We start from the raw sequence: 23,381 nt of genomic DNA, 5'->3' as shown, positions 1-23,381 counted from the left end.
CCCCCAGAAATTTTTGGACTGCTTTACTTAGATTTTGTTTTTAGTGTCAAGTGTAAAGGCCAGGATTTTTATGTGGAAGCAGGATTTTAAAAATTTTATATACATATTTACATTAATTTTAACATTCTCTTTATCACCAAGAGATTAAGTATTAAAATGTTTGTAGGAGGGTAGCTTTCTTTAGGAAATGGCCTCCAAAGAATTATTTCATTACAGGTGGTATAATGAAGTACAGATTGTTTTAGAAGTGACAGCTGCAAAATAAAAACTTTCATGGTGAATCCCTCACCTTCTTTTTTATTCCTGTTTTGAAATGGAGTTCCCCAACATCATTTTTACAGTTCATCCATATCTTTGCATTTCTTTTGGAACTTGGTTGGTTAGAACTGAATGATTGATGATTCTCAGTCCAGGACTACAAAATAGGGGGTTAAAAATACACTTATACCAGCCCTGCCAGCTGTCTTGAATCCTACGTCAGTAGGGGTCACCTTCAAGGGCATAAGGTGGCACCCCTGGCACTTGGGAGGAGAACATTCCAGTGGTGGGATAGTGTCCCAACCCCTGTCTTATCTTTGTTGTAACCTGCCTTTATGTCATTGTTGTTCGGTTACATGAAATGTTTCTGTGGAGTGATTGGCCTATGATTGCAATGTTAACACAGTAAAATGGGAGATTTGTTCCTAACATAAGTTTCAGATAGCTGATCTTTTTCTCAAAAAAAACTCTAACCCTAAAGACCACAGTTTTTTGTTGTTTTTTGTCCTCAACTGAGGAAGACTGTTGACCTCCCTGCCCTTCCCTTTGATGGAAGGATCACCCTGCTTAGGGCATTGCCAGCAGGAAAGAGGAGGTGGATGCTATACTAGGGCACCACCAAAGATGAGGAGGAAGTAGCAGTGAATTTATGGCCTATAGCCAGAGTGCCTTGAGTTTTGAAAAACAGGAATCTCAAATCCAGTTTGTACTTAAGAGACATATTTAAAAAGCAAGTTGTAGCCTGTGGGGCTTCATAAGCTAAGTAGTATGAAGGGTTTTCAAAAAGTTCATGGAAAGATTTATATTATCTTTAGTTCTATTTTTTCAGAACCTTTTTGAGGTACCCTCCTATATTGAGAAGGCCTGCATAATTTAATTTGATGATCACAGTCTCCAGTGAAAATCTGCAAAATTGAGTCAAAACTATATGTTTTTCAAAGATGGGATTATTCTTATGTAACACTTACATTTTACTTTAATGTCTTTAATGAGATGAAAGCAACTCATTTTCAAGCAGCCGATTTTGGTTAAAAGAATCATTTTTCAACCTAGCGTTGATTTCTCTAATATTGCGTCATTCCTTGCTAATCTAACAATTAAGGTCATTTTATTTGTCCAGTTTTTTCCAGATGTAGTAATATTTTGTCATGAAATCATGGGAAAATCTTTCTTTTGCATTGGGAGGAGTGACTAGAAATTAATTTAGGACAGAAAATCAATTCATGGATTTGTGGACTCTGCTGATGACCTCTATCTAACTCTTGAGTTAAAATCAGTGATATTTCAAAGTTTCAGTTACCTGTTTGGGTTGCGTAAAACTGTTATGTGGAACAATCTTCTAAACTTTTAGAATTGGTGTTGTTTGGTCCTTGGCCAGGTCTGGGGCCATGTTTTGCTATTGCTAAACCACTTTTTCCGGCACTGCCTCATTGCTGCTGATAAATCAGGATGTTGCCTGTGCTTGGCACCCAGCTCTGAACCTCGGTGTTGTTCTCTTCTACTTTCAGGAATAGCGGCCCTGGAAACCATAAGATGGGGATATTGAAAGCATTTTGATAATACCTTTCCTTTTTCTTAAACAAACAAAAATCTGGCCTGTAAGACACTGTCACGTAATCATGACAGCTCAAAATGTATGGTAAGAGAGAGAACATTTTGTTTTCAAAACTGTCCTGTATTGACCTTTGTTTTCAAAACTGTCTTGCGTTGACCTTAGTTTTGCTTTTGAAGAAGGGCAAGGAGCAGATTGCGCCGTACATACGAAAGAGCTAACTAACTTCTTATCTTTTACTGCTACTCACCTTAGCTGCAGATACTTCAAGGAGGATTGAATGACTGCCTAGTTCGAAGATGATGCATTTTAGATTAAATAATCACAGAAATAACTGTAAAAGGATGTCTTAAAGGCACATTACATTGCAGGTGTAGCAGAAGCTAAATGCATTAGGGATATATGGACAGTATCTACTAGTAGGAAATAGCAATACTTGAAACTGTAGCAGGTTTTTGGCTGACCTTTATGTGGCGATACATAACTCTTCTTCCTTAAACAATATTTCATTGAGATGGGAAAAAGACTTCTGCTGTGCTTGGGGTGTTTTAGTCCGGCAGTTCTCTTTAAATCTCTTCTTAGAGTTCTTGCTTTAGCACTATGCATAAAGCACTTTATTTAAAATACCTAAGTAATGAAATCTCCGTTGGGTGTGTTCCACAGTGGAACTAACCTATTTCAAATTTTACACCTTTTCTGGAGTAGTATTACAACCAGGTAGCAGTGTTGTTTGTAACAGCTGGCTAGTCTGTAGATGAAATTGATCAAGATGTTTTAGTTTTCGGTTTGTGCTTTCTGACTCTGCATTTTGCTTTCCTCTATTCTTCGTTTTCAGAACCTCACTTTCATCCTTTGGCTCTGCATACTTTCCCTTACCCTGATATTTGAAGGAAGTTTTTGATGAAATCTTTTTTTTAGGCAAGCCAGCTGATACCTAAGCAGTAAAGGTGTAACTGGATAATCCCAGAGGGTTGCTATTATTATTAAGTTTTTTAAAAAGTATGTAATTGTCTGGTTGGGCTTTATTATAGGGATGAGGATTGCCTGGTAGATGATTCTCCTTTCTTATTCTACCTGTATGTCTAGCTCTCTGTGTTGGTTTGCTGTCCATTTAAAAAATTATCTATTGAAAGTAAGCTCCATGAGGGTAGGGCATAGTATATACTCACTGAATATTGAACAAATACATGCAAATACACTTGTAACTTCCCAGGATTTGGGAAATAAGAGTTTTAAAAATATTATGAAGGAAAAGGGTTGTCACCAGCTATACTTAATTTTTAATTCCTTCCCTCCTCAAATCAACTTGTTGTTATGGTGGGTAGTCTTCAGCAGTGATGTTTATAAAACCAAATAAAATAGAGACTTAACCATTTGTTTCCTGCTTTTGTCAGTCTGTGCCCAGTAGGGTGAGATCACTGTCATATTTAGGAGAGGCCAGGTGATATAATTAACTGTCTTTACAACTTTGTGTTGTAATGCTAGAGGGTATAATGACTTACTGCAAAGGAAATTTTATTCTAGCATATTCCCGTTTATATGTAGGGCCTATAAGCCAAATGAATTTTTTTCTTTTCTATATATTTTTTTAATTTTTACTTTTTAATGTATATTTTTAAAATGTGATCTTAATGTATGACACATTGTTTTTAAATAAACATTTTATTTTAGAATAATTTTGGATTTACAGAAAATTTGTTATAGAGAGTTCAGAGGTCCTGTATAATCTGCACCTACCTTCCCCTAATGTTAACATTTTATATTACATTGGTGCAATACTGTTAATTAAACTATAGAATTAATTTGGATTTCTCTAGTTTTTCTACCAAAGTCTTTTTTTTTTTCTGTTTCAGGATCCCACATTATTATACATGTTTATTTTAGAAAACGTATGTAGATAAAAATATAGAAATAAGACAAAGTACGGGTAATCCTACCCAGAGACAACTACTGATATTTTTAGTATATATCCTTCCATGCTTTTTTGTATGGAAAATATAAATCCAGTCCCCAAAAAACTGTTTGAATTCCGTAAAAGACAGGTTACAAATGTATTTTATATACTGTTTTGTAATTTGCTTTTTTACACTTAATATAGCATTTACTTTTTTGTGTGTGAATCTCTTCCCATGTCTGCTGTTTTTAAAGACTTTTTTTCTTTTTCTTTTTTTTTTCCTTTGGCGGCTGGCTAGTACAGGGATGGAGCCCTTGACCTTGGTGTTTTCAGCACCACTCTCTAACCAAATGATCTAACTGGCCAGTCCCTAGGTCTGCTGTTTTAATATGTATAGTTACAGTTTAATCTAGTCCCTATCCTTAGGTATTTTGTTTCCATTTCTTTGCTCAGTTGATTCTTCATGACTTTAAGTAAAAGGCCAACTGTGTGTGTGTTCTCAACCCTATTCCCCTTAACAAATCAGAGAAATATGTTGTACTCTGATCAGTAACAATGGCTCAGTAAGCCAGTGATTCTAAATATGTGTTTATTACGTTGAACTATTTGAAATTGCTGGGGTTTTTTTTATATGTAACAGATTTTTGACTATCAGCAGTTTTATAGTTTACAGTTTAACCTGATAGTTGGAATAAGCTTTCCAGGTTATTCTGGACCCTCCTTTGTTGCTTTGTGTTGCTTCGACCTCCACGGATTTGACACCCCACTTCCCCTGGGTGACGGAGATGAAAGGATTACTCCAAGTCCATCTCTTTCGAGCAGTGAGAAGCCCCGAAGTGGTTAATCTCCTGCTGGAACCCTTGGGAAATTAAAAGCCGAATTGGGTTTCTCTTCCTGCATTTATTTTCCAGACCAGGAAGTTACAGGAAGAGACATAGGTGGGGTTATAGTTTAACAGTATAGGCTGGTAACTTTCAGTGAAAAAGCCAGATGACATTCCAGTAGACAATTAAGTGGTCTTAGCAACACAAGCTTGATCTTAGCAAACATTCCTTCTTATAGCAATTTCTCAGTATCTTTATATAACAGTCAGTAATAGCCTGTCTTTGAGCCAGCAACCTGCTGTGCCTCAAATCTTTATCTTGAACCAGAGACTTATAGCCTGAGGAAAATTTCCAGTCCTCCACAAGGTCAATATTTGAAACTGCAAGACTTTGGAAAACCAGGCCCTGTGAAGTACATGTGCTTTTTAGTATATTCCACACTCCTTCACTGAGCATCTCTGCACAAATGTTGACAAACTCACCTTCTGGGAGTCTTTGATAAACATAACATCCTTAAAACCTATCCCCACTCCAGTGACTTGCATCTGCCCATCAGTGTAACGGAGGTAGACTTCTGAGCTTTCAGCTTAAGCCCTGCATGATTGCCTGATGGTTCTCTCTCCTGGTTCCATTATCTATCGTGGCTACCCAGGGGCACTGATGCCACCCAGTGGCACCTTGTAGACAAGCTGCTGGTGTTGTTCTGTCACTCTACCCTATCAAGTACTTTGACTCTTTTTTTTTTCTTTTTTGTATGCTCTTTCATGTTCATGGTCTCACCTTCCATTTCTTCTAACCGCCTATGCCACTGGCACTTATGGGTTTCATTTAGCCCAGCTGATAATATCCAGGGAGATACATGGGCCATATAATTTTGCTGTGATATCCTTATTTTAATAAAGCCTTTGGAGTATGGGACATGAAGTAATAAGTGTAAACATACTGAACAGACTATTATTTGCTCTGCTTATGCAGTCATGGTTCTTACCCAAATGGGTGTAAAGATTGTATTTGGTCATAATATGGCACTTCACATTTTTAATGGCAAGCCTCTCAATATATGAGAGGAAGCACTCCTATATATCTCAAATGTGGAGAGGCATAAACTTTTACCTAGAGGGAAGATTTAACTTGGAAATCCTTCTTTGGTTTCCATTTTCCATAGGATGACATGTTATTTCATTCCATGTTCCTTCAAGAAATATTCTTAAGCACCTGCTGTGACCCTGTACTGTGCTATGTCTGGGGACTACACTGGCGATCAAGACAGACATGACCTCTACCTTTAAGGAGCTTACAGCCTAGCAGGGGAACAGAAACTTAGACAAATTTAAGTGTTGTGCTATAGGATGCTTTGAGGGCAAATAGTAGAGGCACCTGACATAATGTAGCAGACCAAAGAAGGCTTTCTACAAGTTTCATTTTAACTAAGACCTATCTAAAGGAAGAAGACAATGTTGTCGGAAGAGGGAAAAATATGTGCTAGAAACAGAGGTGAGAGATTAAGCTTGGTGCTTTTGAGAAACCATAAGTCCATAATGGCTAGAGCTGTGAGAACAACTCTTTTGAACCTCACGACAGTCTCAGTAGGTAGTAGTATTAGTCCCTCCATTTTATAGTTGTGGCAAATGAGGCAAAGAGGTTAAATAACTTGCCCTAGGTCTCCCATCTCTAGTAAGTGGCACAACCAGGAATTGAACCTAGGCCATAGGCTGTCTGGCTGTAGCATATTGGCTCCTAATCCCCCTACTAGGTTAACTTTCAGCTGGGCACAGTGTTCTATTGGAGCTTTAATGTCTGCCTCCTTAGCCTTCGATGAAACATAGCACTTTATCCTGTTAATCTTTGGGTTTTTTTTCTGATGGGTCATTTTAGATAAAATCTTCCTTAGTAAAGTAAATGTTAGGCTGTTCTAGACACAGACTATTCCAAGAGCTGGAGCTTACAGGATCTGGATTAGTTTAGGAACTCTCAGGTTTGCTTTAGTCTTTTATCATTGATTGGGAATCATATACTTCATTTGATATGCAACTCTATGGTATCTAACCCATATTTTCCAGAAAATCATAGAAGGGAAATTTTAACATTATCATTATTATTATTATTATTATTATTATTATTATATATAAAAAATAAAATTAGTGTAAAGTATGTATTCCCTAAAAGGCTAGGATTTTTGTTTGATTGCTAAAATTAACCTGGCAATATTCTTTTCTCTGATTTTTAAAGTTAGTTAAAGGATGAACGCAACTTCTTAAATAGGACTGTAGTCTTGTAAAGTCATATAAATTAAAAACCTGTAAATGGAGGTATTTTCTTACAGTGCATCTGATTTATTTTTTATAAACTTAAAATACAAGTGTTGTGGGTTTTTTTTGTTTGTTTGTTTTTGATAAGATGGGGAATTGACTTCAGTTTGAAGTCATCACTTAAGGTGTTAATCTAGATTTTAGAAATTGGGGCCGGCCTGTGGCTCACTTGGGAGAGTGTGGTGCTGGCAACACCAAGTCAAGGGTTCAGATCCCCTTACCAGTCATCTTTAAAAAAAAAAAAAAAAAAAAAGAAGTTGGATTATAAATGTTCAGTTGTACATAAACTATTTTAAGATTGTAGTAATTTGATATTGTTGAAACATTTGGAATAAAGAATTGTGTGTATATGTACATGTATATGTGTGTTTAATGGCATATAGCTGATGCTTTCATTTATTTGGACATTGATATGCCTGTGGATTCAAACAGGAGTTTGTACTTGGAAGTGTTTTTCCAGTAGTGAAGGTTGGTTTCTGCTAACATAGCCATACGTTCTTGCCTTGTTCTCCATGGCACCAGAGTTAGGGTCTAATTAGGGTCATCACTAGGATATTTTTGCAAAAGAAAGGAGGCTCTGATAATAATTGTGCTGGAACAACAGGTGTAAATCACAGGACTGTCCTTGGTAAGCTGAGAAATGTAATCACCTTCATTTTAGCTAGTTCATCCAGGGATCAAGTTTGTGAGTTTAGCTTCAGAAGTGCTAGCTCAACCCAAGTTAGGTTAACTATCGGACACAGAGAGAACTTCCCTGAACTTTGGATTAAAAACATTATTTTTGGGGTAAACACATTGTTGTATGTTGTATTAGAATTGTATGTGTAGCAGCTGTGTTCTCTTTATAATTTTTATTGTGAACTCCATGCTGCTAGGCCCTGTCGAGGTTATTGCAGGACACGTTAATAGATGTGTGGGCCTTACTGGAAGTGAGATTACTTCATGGTACTTTACTGTTGCTCGAAACATTTTGAAATGAAAACTTTGAGGGGAAAAAGAATGATTCAGCCTTTTCTGCCTCCTACTTCTTTTTGAAGTTAGCTAGTACACATTGGTAGTGTGATACCACAGTTGATTGGAATGTCTGAAGTGAGGCAGTCTTAGGTAAGATGATATTCTCTGAAGTTTGAGCACTTGGTCTCTGAAATCCCCTCCCTTCGCAGTCCCTCTGATCACTTCTGTGGAAAGCAGTACTTTGGGCCTTCTAAGCACAGACATTCAAGGAGGGACACCCATTTGGTGCCTTTTGCTTGTGATACCTTCTCCTGGGGCAGGCCTCACTCCCCATAGGGGACTGATTATGGTCAGCTGAAAAACATTTTCATATAGGGCAGAAAGGTGTTAGTATGATGTGGTACCTATGAAATCTTATGCAGGTATCCTCTGGCATCTGAGAGCCTATATGTTTTCATAGGATAAGTCAGTGGAACTCTGGGCTCCAAACAAATTATTTGAACTTTCATGTGTATGGAACCCCTCATGATTGTCTGGGTTTTTGATATTATCTATTCCCTTGCTAGTAGTAGTCAATTTTCGTTGGTCATATTTTGACATAGTGGACCACAAGGATGCTTAGCTTTAGGAAACAGTTAGCCTTGTAGTTATAGTAAGAGAAAAGAAATCTCATTTTATTTAGCTTTACAGATTATATTACATGAGGAAAAGAAAAATTTATTTTACTTTCAGTGTAGTTTAAAAACAGAAGTGTCTAGTCTGTTTTTCTTGATACAGTTAGAGCCAACTTTTAGCTCATTTTACAGTATCATTTTGCCACTTGAGTAGGGCGAAACAACATTTTGTGCCATATTCATTGTCACTTATCAACACAAATGTACACAGAGACACACTTGAATTAATTGAAAGTCTGGTGCTGTATTTTCTACCTTATTATTAAATGATAAAAGTAATATATTCACTGTAGAAGTTTTAGAAAATGTAGGAAAAATATGAGTAAAACTAAAAATCACCTATAATTCTACAACCCAGAGATTAACATTTTGGTTTGTAGGCTACATAAATTTGAGGAAATTGATGTTGTGCTTTGTTTCATCTTAAACCAATTTTACTTCGTATATCTTGAACACTTTCTCATATCCTTAAACACTCTTTGACAGTGCTGCATTTGGTGGCTGCATAGTATTTGATCGTATGCATACATCATTATTTTACCAGTTTCCTACTGTGCATTTGAAGTTGTTCCTAATTTTTCTGTTATCTAAACGAATATATCCTCTATTTTTTTTTTTTTTGCTTGCATCTCAGATTATTTCATTAGGATATTCCTAGAAGTGGAAAACATAATTAACTAGGTCATGAAGTATGACAAAACCTCTTGGCATTATTTGGCAAATTGTTTTCTATGAAGCATGTACCAATTTCCCCTTCTGTCAGTAGTATATAAAGTGCCTTTTTGTATACCTTTGGCAGTACTGAGTAATTTTTTCTTAATTGGCACTACTTTTGATGGAACTGCACTGCATTGCTGTCTGTTTTAGTAAATAAAAATTATTCATGGCAGAAATGAAAATAGGCATGTAATATTATAAACAGTAGTACCATGAGGTACTGGTAGCCCCAGGTAATACTTTGAGAATCATCAAAACAGGCCATATTTTAGCTCTAAGTATGTTTAGCTCTAAGCTCTTTGTTTCTAAAAATACATTTCCCTTTTCTCAAATAGTTTATCAATCTTAATTTTAATCTAGGGGAAAATTCTCATTTTTCTACTAGAATTATTACTCCATGAGTGCTTATTGCTCATTATGTAAATTATTTCTTGTATGTATATTGACTCATGATTTTTTGATTTTTAAAAATGGTAAATTCTGGCAAAAATTATACAAATTTTGTGGAAAGTCTTTTCACACAGGAGTACTTTCTGGTCAGGATCACTTAAGGTAACAAATACTTCCTTCAAGTATTGCTCAGCTCTAGTATTTTAACAAAAGCCTTATCAATTCAGATTAATTAATGTTATCAACACACTTCTTGAATAAACTTGGAAGGGAGACATTTGGTAAGTTCAATGTTTGCCATTAGGTAATCTATTTGTCAAAAATATTTAAAAATCAGTATCATAAGATTCTTGATCCCCTGAGTCAAAAATTACCAGTATGACAGCAATTTTCGTCTATTGAAATTCTTTCCCTCAGTGGTTGTTTCATTGATAGTCAGGCTGTATCTTACATGGACCTCAATAGTATGATCTATTGATGTTTATGCCTTTTAAAAATTCTTATTTAAAGGCCATTGATATATTGAGAGCTTGTAAAGAGAATGTGTTTTCCCTCTTGATACCATTGTTAATTTAACGTTAGGTAACCAAAAGGATAGGAATGGTGTACTGTTTTTATTGTTTTCTTATATTCTCACATTCATCTTTTATCTAGTCTCTTAAAATGATCTTAAGAGTAAAACTATAATCAAAATTGATTAGAAAGAAATTTTTAATTTCTCTCTATGGCGAAGCACATAGGATGCTTTTAAAATGTTCTAGAAAGCAGAGCCTATTTTTGCTTCTACTGTCATTGGGGGGAGAACAGTTTCTTTTTAAAACTATTGTACAGTTTTTATTATATTCAATCTTTTTTTCCATTCCATTTATTCTTAAAATAATCTGTGAGATAAAGAGTAGTTGAATTAGTTTTGCTACAAGTAAATACTTCACTCCATAATTTATTTTACCATAAGTTATTTTTAACTAGAATATACCCTATTCAAAATTTAAGATTTAAACATTTTTACAAAAAAAGTAAATGGAACTTTTTGGTCCTCTCCTTACCTTTCTTTTTTGTCTTTACTTAGATCAGATGTTGAAAATCTCTCCTGTGTTAATAGCTTCTATTTTTAGTTAAATATGAGGGAGGGGGTGGGTAGAAAAATTAAACAGCAACAGTTTTCCAAAAGGTAGGTATTTATACTGAATTTGAAAGCTGAGATAAAGAGTGTGGCTCAGAAACTGGAGATTGCAACTAAGCATCGGGTAAAGGAAGCAAAAGGGCAGGAGAAACTACCCAGACAAAATGTCAAACCTGGCAAAGTTTGTCTGTGCATCTTTCATTTCTCATTTTAGTAGACGTCCCACAGCTTAGTTCCCTGTCTCCTTCACCCTGCTGTCCGTAGTAGCACAACACATAAAGCACCCTTAAGCAAAACCGTCCTGAGAAATGTACACTGCAGAGACTTCCCAAAAAGAAACAGATGGAATCACTGGGTGCCCCATTGCTGCACACCCTAATTTATATTCATTTTCCACCGGAGAATTATTACAACTATATAATTAAAAATTGGCTTTGAAAACTATTGGTATCAGAAATAGACAATAATTGATATCCTGTCCTTTTTTTTTTTAAGACTACTTCCTTTAGGTATGATTGACATACAAAAATATGTACAAATTTAATGTATACAACTTGATGAGTTTGGAGATAAGTACATACCTGTGAAACCATCAGCACAATCTATGCCATAAACCCATCCATCACCTCCAAAAGTTTCCTCCTGCCCTCTTATTTATTAGTATTATTGCGTGTGTGTGTGTGTGTGTGTGTGTGTATGTAAGAACACTTAACGTGAGATCTACCCTCTGAGCAAATTTTTAAGTATACAATATAGTACTGTTAACTATAGGCACTATGCTGTACAGTAGATCTCTAGGACCTATTCATCTTGCATAACTAAAATTTTGTAGCCTTTGACCAATACCTCTCTGTTTCCCATCCCCTAGCTGCTGACAACCACCATTGTACTCTCTGCTTCTATGACTGACTATTTTGGATTCGTCTTATAAGTGGTATCATGTAGTATTTATCCTTCTGTGTCTGGCTTATTTTACTTAGCGTAATGTCCTCTAGGTTTGTCCATGAGAAGAATTTCTTTTTTAGAAATGAGTTCACTACCCTCATTTTAAAGCCTATTTTGGCTCTGAGAGTCTGCAACTTTGTAAGTAAGAGGTGAAGTTTGTGTGCATGCAGCTTACCTTCCTGTCACAGGTTAAGTCTGATACTCATTGTATGTTAGGCACTTGATTGATCTATGTTTATATCTGTTGCCATACTAATTATAGGGTGAGAACTTATGTAGTAAAATGGGCGATAACAATTATTTGCTAGAGTTGGAGTATCTCTCGGCATTCAAACTAAATTGTCTTTGAGCTTGGATGAAGACAATTGGTCTAGTATAAATAAGCATTGTTTCAAAACTGATAAAGTGAGACTTTATCGGAATACTGCAGATTTAAATATGCAAAGAACTATCAACTGTTGTCGTGGATATGCAATTTATATGTTCTTCTAGAACCGAAAAGAGTAATTTGTGGCTTATGAGTAGAACCAAGGATTTTTGTTTGGCTAAAATAGATGATCATCATTCTAAAATACAGTGCTAGCTTTTTGTCATAAGTACTTTCCCAAAATATCTGTTGAAGGTTATAAACCTAAAAAAATCCTAGCTTAGAAATAGTTATAAACAGTTGAAGGGAAGGCTGATATTAATTGCGAGGGAAAAAATAATGGCTTAAACCAGCTGTGTTCTCTGACAAGTGTTAGTTTCTCTTATTTGTTCCAACAAATATCTGATGCTATTTACAAACCAAAGTAGGATACAGAGACAATAAGAAACAGTCTTTGCCCTGAGTGAGCTTACAGTTTAGGTAAGTGATTAAGAGAAATTCATAAATAATACAAGGTAATATAATACAAGTTAAGAGCTATTAGTGAAGGGCTATAGGACTTCAGAGACAACCAGAAATTTTAGCTTGAGTTGTTAGTGAAGGTACTCCAGAAAAGGTAGGGTAGGTAGAAGGGCATGAATAAAGTCTCTGAAGTAAGAGGGCTTCAGAGGATGTGAATATGACATAGTTTTTCAGTGGTTTATTTTGGGTAGAGTACAGGTAAGGTAGATATTTTTGTCTATTAAATTAGTAAAATTATTTTACGGTAAAATATTCAGTGCTGCTAATGGGAGTATAAATAGGTGCAGCCTTTCTGGAAAATAACTTTGTTGTATATGTCAAGAGCCTCCCTCTCACCTCCACCTTCCTATACTCAGCCAAAAAAGATCTATCTTTGACCTGGTAATCACACTTTTAGGAAATAAGAAGGAATAATTTTATAATCTTAAAGCGGGAAAGTGACCCAGAAGCCACAAGGAGTTAAATACATTATACAGCCTAAAACTTAACCAATATTTGCCAAAAAGAAGCACCCAAAACAAAAAGAACAGCTATACTGAGAAAAATGTTTGCAATATATCAGACAAAGGGCTTATTTCCTTAATATGCAAAGGGTTCTTATGAATCAATAAGAAAAAAGATAAATTACCAAATAAAAAATGGGCAAAGGACTTGAGCAACTTATTTTATATGAGAAATTTAGATAGAGTGAAATATTTTTATATGTTCATTGGCTAATAATGAAAAATATCAAATTAAAACAGTGTTTTTGGTACCTATTACAGTTCAGTCCACTGCTGGTAGGAGTGTGAAATCATATATTCTTTTTCAGAGGGCATTTTTACTTCTTCTTGAAATAAATTTTAGACTTTTACAAAAGAGCTGCAAAAATAGCACACCATTTCCATGGGCCCTTCGCCCAACTTCCCCTAATGTTAACATCTTACATGAAATTAACGTTGTACAATACTATTAACTAAACTACAGACTTCATTCAAGTTTTACCAGTATTTTTACTAATATCCTTTTTCTGATAGAGTATCCAATCCAGGATCTCATGTTGCAGTGAGGTGCTCTGTCTCCTTAGCCACCTCTAATCCGTGACATTTTCTCAGTTTTTGTCTTTCACTACCTTGATAATTTTGAAGAGTACTGGTCAGTTACTTTGCAGAATGTCCCTAATTTGGGCTTATCTGATGTTTTTTCGTGATTGGATTGAGATGATACAATTTGGGCAAGAATAACAGAGAAGTGATCTTGTGTCCTCAGTGCATCATGCCAGGACTTACATGCTGTCAGTGTGCCTTATTGCTGGCGATGGCAACGTGGATCAAGTGGTTAAGGTGGAGTAAGCTGTGTTTCTTCGCAGTAGTGTTACTGTTTTCTCCTTTGCAATAGAGAAATATTAACACACTATGTTATATTTTATTAATACATATTTGGGGTATATACTTTGAGACCATGCAATATCCAGTTTCACTGATTTGAATTTCTGTGGTTTTCTAATGCAGATTTTCTATTTTCTTTATTCCTTCTACATTTATTAATTAGAATTCTTCTGTAAGGAAGATTTGTTCTTTCTCCCTCATCTGTTTGTTTATTCAGTCATTTATTTGTGTTAGTATGAACTCATGGATATTATTTTATTCTTTGGGATATAATCTAATACTACTGTTATTTATTTTGTTGCCCAATTATACAGCTTTCACCATTGGGAGCTCTTTTTTAGTTTGGCCCCTGTGTCCTTTTCCCACGTTTCCATCCATTTTTTCTTTTAAACATTTCCTTATTTTCTGGCACCAGACAACAACACCAGGGCTCATCTTCATTTTTCCTACTTGACCCTGAAATCAACTATTGTAAAGAGCTGTGGTTCCTTTTATTGGAAAGTGGTATTTGGAAACCCAAGATCTCGGTGCTGGATATGCTCTTTGTTACTGGTGTGTCACTGCTTCTAGGCCTGGAGGGCAATTTTTAGTAGACTAAAAATCTAAAATGATCATACCCTTTTGACTCAGCAATTCTGTTAGAAATATATCCTATAGAAGTACTGGCATAAATATATTGATAAGGGTGTTCATTGCTATATTTTCAGTTATGAGAAATTAGAAAAATCCAAAATGTCCACCATAGAGAATTTTGGTTAGACTTAATTATGATATGGTCATACAAAGGAATACCATAGAACATAGAAAAAGTAGGTCTATGTGTTCTGGAGTGGAAAGACATGTAGGTGAGTCAGTTTTTTTTAAAAGCAAGTTGCTAACCTGTGTAGATAGTATGATTCAATTTTTGCTTAAAAATTATGTGTGTGTGTATTAGAATATGCTTAGAAAAAAGGCTTCAAAGTTAACCATCAGACATAAAAGCTGTTATTTCTAGGTGATTGAATAAAAAGGACACTTTTGCTTTATCTAATATGTTTTGTAATGTTTGAATATTTTTAAAACACTTTTTAAAAGTTTATCTAACTTTTCCATGAAGCAACATTCTAGTCTATGACAGTCTGGAATTAACTCCATATTCTTTACACTATATGTAATATGAGTGAAGTGACTCACAATCTTATGACCATTGGAGCCTCCTGTGCCACTCACATTCACATGTATTCTTAAGGTGAAAAGAAAAGATTCTGCCACAGTTTAGAATCTGAACAGTATCCTCCAGTAGTTTGATTGACTTGTGACACTTGTTTAGTCCTATTTTAGAGGAGTCTTTTTTTGTTCCTTTATGATTTTTAAAATTAATTTCAAATATACATGTTTTATTTATGGAAATTTTGGAAGATACTAAGTCAGCAAAAGAATACAAAATATATAAAAATATTAAAACATAAATTCAATCTGTAATCCTACTACCCAGCAATAACTAGCAGTAATATTTGGTGCATATCTTGCTAATTTTTCTATGAATATGTAACACAGAATATATGTACGTATAATTGAATCATACATACTGTTTGGACCTGTATTATTTCTTGATATCAACATTTCTAAACTTTGAACTGTATTCTAGTATGGCAGTTTTTATCTACCAGTCCTTGCCAATATATGATTTATATACATATAGTTATCTAAAATAAGACCTGTAAAAGACCATTGCTTTGAAAGTGAATCGTTTTGAAAAGGACTTGCCGGAATTTAAAAGGGCACTTCAAAAAGTTTGTGGAAAAATAGAATTAAAAGATAATACAAATCTTTCCATGAACTTTTTGAAGTACCCTCATACTTTTAGATTTGAACGCTAAGTGCTAAGGACTTCTCCTCATATTTTTCCACTGTTTTCTGAAACATTCTATTTTAAACTTATTAAGATTGGTCCTTGTGACATTAAGTACAGGATGACGATTCATCATGCTTGAAACATTTCCAGCAGATGCTATCACAAGTTTAGTATTGACTTTACTTCTGGAAGAATGTTTTCAAAATATTGGTTAACAGACTAACTTATTTGCAGAGAGGACCAAAAACCAAACACATAAATGGTTTTTTTTGTTTTTGTTTTTTTTTGTATAAGATTTACTTTATTAGGATATATGCATGCTTAAGCTGAACAACACTGCCTTGTATTTGTATTACTTTACTCTTTTTTTTTTTTTTTTTTTTGGTATCACTTTTTACTGTCCTGTTAGCTGCATAGACATTATTTTGCTCCCTGGTATTTGGTGAGTTGCCTTTTTCTCTAACTGTAAGATGATAAACTCTTGATGCTGTACAAAGGGTCTTCAAAATTTCATGGAAAGATTCATATTATCTTTTAATTCTATTTTTCCACAAACTTTTCGAAGTACCCCTGTATTATCTCTTTTTTTAATGCCATGATGTTATTAAGTAGAAACAAATCATATGTGCTTTAGTCTGTTAAAAATTTGCTAAGCTAAGACTTTCCAACTTCCTCATACTCTTATTTCAAAAAAATTGCATATCTGTGAAATTGAAAAGTCTGAGTGAAGTTTACACTATAAGTTTAACCAAATCATTCCTATTCCTGATCATCTGTGAATAGAGCCTGCATGGTGGTAATCTGCTTAGTTTTTTCTATTAAATTTTTTCTGCAATTTATTTTAATAGAATGACTTAAAGAGGAGGGTGCTGTTTTGTAGGGGGAGGCTGGGGGAGAGGACAGTGCAGGGTCAGTTTTTCTGTTGTGTAGAAAAACTCAGGCTAGGTTAGAAGATGTAATTTGGTTTCCTTTTCATTGCTGGATAGCTGTTACTTTCATTTTTATGATGAAAGAAATGGCCTTTAACGTTATAGGCATTGAAAAAAATGTTGTCTTTCTTTTTTGTTAAAGAATCTCCGATAGTCGCTTCTCTTGCCCAGCTGATTTGGGCTATGAGACTGGGATGAGCAGAAGGTTGAAATGGGGCCCTCATCCAGCTAGGAGAATTCTCAAGAGAACTGACCATCCTCTCCACCTTCTCCCTCTCTAATAACAAGTTTCAAGTGTTGACTATCATTTGCAAGTATTTACTGATGGAATTATTTTCCAAATTAAGCAAACTAGTGGATAGTTTTGTATTTTTCCCTCTCGCCCATCCTCCTGCCACCTATAGATCTTTAAGTGATTTGATAGATGGGTGGTTTTTGTCATTTTTCAGTTATTAGAATTATGTGTGGGGAAGATATATACATTTGTATATAGAACAGTGAAGTTTTTCTTCCCCAACATTCTCCTTGTGAGCTCTTTGGACCTCATTTTATCATGTATATGCAGGATTTTCCCCCTTGTTTATGTTACTAGCAAATGTTAGTCTTCTGGAAGAAAAATAAGAATAAATAGCATGACTTCTGCTTATAAGTAGTCTTTTTGTTTTTGTTTTGTTTTTTTGGAGGCTGGCCGGTATGGAAATCAGAACCCTTCACGTTGGTGTTATAATACCATGCTCTAACCAACTGAGCTAACCGGCCAGTCCTGTTTATAAGTAGTCTTAACCATCTGTGTTCAGACATATGCTAATACAGTCCCCAACACCTCCTTCCCCAAAGTAGATTGTGGATATTGAAGTTGAAAGTAGTTCTATTAAACAAAACAATAGGCATCCTCTGTTAGTTTGTGATAGGTCTGAGTATAAATCATTCTTTCTTTCATCTTTCTAATGGTACCAGAGGAAAAAATTAACTGAGTTAACACCAGCTAGTTAGTGTGGTGATTACAGTTATATGGATGTTTGTTTTTATTACTTCCATTGGGGTGTCTAGATTAAAAAAAAAAACTTGAAGGGTTGTCCTCATAACAAAATCTTATGCAAATAGTACTGAATACTGCTGAATGAAATAAAGCCTCACTTAGCATCATGTCCAGGACACTCCAGTGGTGCTGAAATGTAAGTAAGCAGTATCAAATTATCGAAGGGCCTTATTTTAATGTCCAAAGTATTCGTACGGTAACTGGTTTTCTCCTGCATTGTCCAAAATAGGTCAATCCTCAACCATAAAATGACCCATAAACCTTTTTGGTGTAGGTATCGTGAAGAGCATCACAGAAATGATCTGTTTATAAATTGAGGGAAAATGAAAATATGTTTAGGTTTCTACTTAAACCAGTGTTGTATTTGTTTTTAGAAAGAACTTTGCATTGTTTAAAGGAAATTATTCAAATTTGGTTTTGATGGGAAAATAGCTAGAAGCCTACAAGTATTTGGGTGTGCGGATGCATGCTGTGGTCATATATTGTCTCTGTCTCTAAACTTGGCCCCAGTCCCGACAGTGGGGAGCCAAAGAAGAACATGAGTTCTGCTTCTTGCTGTTTCCTCATAGAGTTTTTTAAAAATTTTATTTATTTTTAATAAAATGTGTTTATATTTCATTTGACTTTAGTAGAAGAAAAATAAAACTAAAGTGAAAAATATTTCTTCACCAGAAGATTATTTTTTTTCCGTAAAAGAACTGACTAATGTTAAAAAGCAAGATTTAGGCATAAACAGTAAGAGGCTAGTATGTGACATTTAAAAAATAGATATTTTCAACTGCGGTCTCTTAGAGTCTGGCTGAGTTGCTTTTCTGAGACCCTAATAGCACTACTACTAGTCAGACACTCCTCTCTAGTCATTTCTTGTTTTTCCTTTGGTACCTGGCTTCTCATGAGCTGAGGTGCACAGGTAAAGTGGAAACAGCTCTTGACTTTTTTTTTTTTAAAGGGGTTCTTTTCTCATGTCATTATACTCATAAATGTTGTCTCTTACTGCAGATTGAAATCACAGAAGATATACGTGTTCTTAAGAGAAAAAGAGGAAATCTGTAAGTATTGTCCTTTAGAAATTCTAAATATATAATTTTATTGACTTTTTGAGAAAATTAAGTGACCATACTAACAGGCATCTTGGCTCTTTTTATAGTGGAAAAACCCTACCAATATTTAGGATTATGTTCAAAAGGTAATATTTGGAAAAGTAAAATAGGAAAACGTTTTACCGTGTGCAACTTCTTAAATTTAAACCACTTGCCACTTATTTATAAAAGGTCAAGTGGTAATTAAAATCAAAATAGAATCTTGTTCTTTGAGTCATACCCCAAAATGCAGCCACAGATCAGAGTTCCAGTTCTGACTCCTGAGGCTTTCAGGTTGTGTAGTCTTTGGCAAGCTGCTAGCCTCCCGTGGCCTCAGTTTCCTCATCTGTAAAATGAACTTAATAATAAACATACAATCAATGGTTTAATATTATTGATGAATTTAAATCTGTAGCAGTTTATACTTGCCCTAATAAATAGAAGCTTGTTCTGGTTTGGTGGCTGTTTCTCAAACTGATTTAAATATATTTCGGCTCTTCATAAATTTAGGTATTAGCACTGTTTTTTACTGAGATGAAACCAAGTATTAGCACTGTTCTTCACTGAGATGAAACCATGATATGGCATGAAAGACATACAACAGAGCATCTAAAATTAAAATCATAGTGTTTTGAGCCTTGGATCTTGAAAATAACCTAGTCCAGTGGTTTTCAAGTGTTGATTTTTAGACCAATGCTGGTTAGTGAAGAAGTTTTTAGTGGTCCATGGTGAAGTGAGGAAAATAAGGACAGCAGGTCGAGGTTTTTAATACTAAATATTTTTAATTTAAAGGATTGCTTCCTATTATAGGATATATCCTTCTAATTTTGGGGAGTTAAACATGTTTTTTATTTTATGAAATGATAGTGATAGTAAATAGTAGGGCTTTTATTTATTTATTTATTTTTTATTTCCATATCTGGCAAAAAATTGGCAGCTCCATGTCATATCCCCACCCATCCTTCCTTTTATAAAATATTTTACCAGATATAATATCTTAAAATCTGAACCCAACTTTCTCATTTTACTGATGAGGAAACAGACAGTGAAAGTTTATTTAACTTGTTCTAGGTCTCACAACTTAGCAGCTCTTGAACCTAGACCAAAACCCTGTATCTGATACTGCCTCTCTAGAATTTCTGGTTTTCTGAGAATTCCTTTCAATATAATAGGTTATGAACTTGAAACAGAAGATTTAATAGTTCTTATGTACTAATAACTACTTTTTAATCCCTCCAAAAATATAGAAATTGAAAAGACCTAATGTCCTTGTATAGCTAAATGCTGATGTCCACTGATTAGCCTATATTAGGAAAATCTTAAACATAGCCAAAGATTTTCCTCAGCAGGCCAGAATTAGCTGTCTCTGAATTCAGCTACTTTGGTTGCATGCTACCCAATGATTGATGAAGGAGGTAAGATATCAATAAGGCTAGCATTTCTTTGGGGAAATTGACAGAGAATGGTGCCATTGTGAGGGGAGTAGTATTCAAGCATCTATAGTTAACTTATTTGTCCACAGAGTACTGTTTTCTCTCTTACACACACACCTACACACACACATACACATTTATAGCAATCAGCCTGCAACCCATCCAGACTTGGAAGGGAAAAAATCTACCAAGGTGAAGGGTAGGAGTTGCCAGGAACATCTGGCCCGTTGTGTTCAGGACTTTATAGACCCCTGTGGCACTTTGGAAGCTCACCATCAATTGTCTTGGCTTTGCCTCTCCTATCCCAAAATATGTTTCAAAACAGAAATAATTAGGTTATTTATTTCTCACTCACCATAGTGAAGCAAATGAAAGTGAAGAGAGAGAACAGAATGGAATATATTCCCATCCTTAACATGGAAATGTTAACTCTAGGAGTATTTTCCCATGGCTTTTTGTATTTGGCTTTGCATGGCTTCCTTCTTTAGTTAAGAATTCTTTAATTTCTGAAATGTCAGACATATCCATAATAAAATGTTAAGGATGAAAGTGGGTTTTTGAATTATCTGTTGTCTTTGGTATATGTGCCCTTCTTTACTAGGGCGAAAATGTGAGTGTTGACTGATACGATTTCAATCTTCAAAAGATTTATCAGTCTTTCAATTCTTTTATTAGTTTCACCTAGAAGATATATTTAATTATATTTAATACAGTAGAGCAGAGTGAGCTTTTTTTTTCCTTCTTTAAATTATGATACAGTTTCACATCACAGTGGTAAGGCAGCTGAATGGTAGTCACTTATTTGGCCATTTTATAAGAAAGAGTTTAAATTTATATTGTTGAATATTTTTTAGCAGTATAAAGTACTGGGAAACTACACTGGCAAAGAACTAACCTATTAAACCGATTCCTCCTCTAGCAAGTGCAGAGGCAGGTCATGTGGCAAAAAAGGCACAGTTGCAAAATTCTCCCTGTAACACAAAGATATTCCTATGGGAAATAATACTGCTGGTTAGAGATTTTTTTTGGAACCTACACTCATGGTTGATAACTCTAAACTGTATTATTTTATTATAATAAATATGTAAGATGACGAGAGAGATGTGTAACCTATAGAAATAATCTGTATCTTCCTCACTTGAATGAAATTCATTTATTATAAGTTAACTTTCAAGTTCTATAACCCAATTATTTTTCAGTTAACTTACATTAAAATAATAAATGTGTCCCAATAGAGAAAAAGCATCTGGTAAATCAAAGGCTTTACAGATGAAATGAAAGTCTACATCATGGCATGATGTTCAGTTAAATTTAGCGGCAAGGTTTTTTGTACAGGGTCCGGTAGCACTTACTCTTTAGCAGCAGTTGTAGATCATTGAAATTGTCCTTGTGCTCTCTGTTCCCCTTCTACAGCATTGAACCATTTATATGTCTCTTCAAAAACATAATTCCCAGAACTTATTCTCCCTCTTTCATGGTGTTTAATGAAGTTGGATTGTAATATCATGCTTTGACAGTAGGTTCCACTTCTAGCATGATTTATCCTCAAAATTCCTTAAATGTAAGCTTTGGATTAAATTATATCCAACCAATTCCTGACTTTAGAAATCCACATATTTAAAAATCAAGTGTCTCAATAACTTAAACTGAGGAATAGATATATAATTATGCAGAGTGTATGTGAAGTGTGTAGGCAGCAACATTGGCTCCTAGCTATCTGCATTTTAACATACATAGATAGGATCCGAATTATAACATCCATTGACCTAGAAAACACATTATCTGATGCATGCTGGGGATGTTCTTAAGGCATTATGGGAGGGAACTTAAGCTTGAACATAAGAGAGCATCTCCAGCATGGCTGCTGAGGTGCTTTCTTTGCTGGGAAAAGCTGGGAAGAGACTGGCAGGATGGCGACTTCAGGAGTTAATACCTCTTCAGGTGATGAAGTAAACAGGTTTGGTTAATCTTGTGAGAGACGCACCCAAAGATCAGTCATAGTTGTGAGAGGCTTTGAATGAAAATAGCTAGGCGCAGGTGTAATGTGCTGGTGTAGGGCATCTATATATTCATCTTTGGTGTGTGTTTTGCTTTATTTCAGTTTTAGAATGTGTTTATTATAATTACAGTATACCTGAGTTTAAAGTTTGATTGTACAAGTTATTTCATATTGATTAGACTGGTCATTATTTGCAGTATAACAGTTTGAGTCAGAGTCAGATGAGACCTACAAGAGGCAGACTGATATATATTTCACATGATTATTCAGTCTTGCAGACCAACAGCAAAAAATCCTGTTAGTAACTTAATGCTTTATTTTCTTAAAATATTAACATTTTGTTAGTTTTAATATTAAAGTATAAAGTTAATTATATTGTAATATATAGCTTGTGTAAAGTTTGATTTTATTGACTAAAGGCAACCATTCTTTTTTAATATAGTACTTGAGTTTTGTCTTGTATGTTTTAAAATCATTTGGATATTTTTAATACTGTGGGAGAGAAGGTAAGATTTTAAAGAAACACTCCACCCCTTCACAAGAGTCTTTGTGATGCAACATCTATTTGGAAATGTGATCTTTTAAAGTACAACAGGTATTCTTATCTATTTAATCTCTTGGGACTTTTGTAATTGTTCTCTGATTTGATATTTAGTGGATACAGCTAATCCTTTTCAGAAGGCAAATTATCTCTTTATTTGGTCTTTACAGTACTCTTAAATAATGGGTGACTTGAAAATGTGATTTCTTGAAGCAGCACTTATATAGTTAACTGTTGATTTCCAAATTTACTTTTATGTTTTCATGAGACCTTATGTCAAAGACAGGTGAAATTAATTTGTCACTGCTGTGCGTTTCAACTTGGCAGATGCATGAATCCTTGCTTGGTTTAATCCATTTTCTAAAACTTGAAAAAATGTCTTAGCACTAACTGACTTGAGTTTATTAGTTTTTCTATTTCATTCTTAAATTGGTGTTGTGTCACATGCTTCTGGGGAAGATGATTTCTTCTTTAAATGCAGACTTTAATCAGTATGTAGTATTTGTGTACTAGAGCTTCAGGTATCACTAACGCTTTTTGTGTTTAACTTATCTCAGAGTGTTTGAAGTAACTGGAATGAAATACTTATCATTAAACTTGACCTCAGAACAAAAAAATAAATAAATTTAAA

General features: G+C 34.7%; 1 protein-coding gene across 3 annotated transcripts in view; it reads left to right on the top strand.

Moving 5' to 3' along the window:
- The window catches only part of ACSL4 (acyl-CoA synthetase long chain family member 4), a 72,813-nt gene that overhangs the window by 9,744 nt on the left and 39,688 nt on the right, over positions 1–23,381 (top strand). For all 3 annotated transcript variants that reach the window (XM_063083657.1, XM_063083656.1, XM_063083654.1), the window contains exon 2: positions 18,698–18,747. The gene's annotated coding sequence lies outside the window, so the exon portion shown is untranslated. The remainder of the gene's footprint in view (positions 1–18,697; positions 18,748–23,381) is intronic.

The sequence above is a fragment of the Cynocephalus volans genome, chromosome X (genome assembly GCF_027409185.1).
Source record: "Cynocephalus volans isolate mCynVol1 chromosome X, mCynVol1.pri, whole genome shotgun sequence".
Classification (NCBI taxonomy): domain Eukaryota; kingdom Metazoa; phylum Chordata; class Mammalia; order Dermoptera; family Cynocephalidae; genus Cynocephalus; species Cynocephalus volans.
The sequence above is the reverse complement of the archived record's forward strand: the minus strand, read 5'-3'. Positions and strand labels throughout refer to the sequence as shown.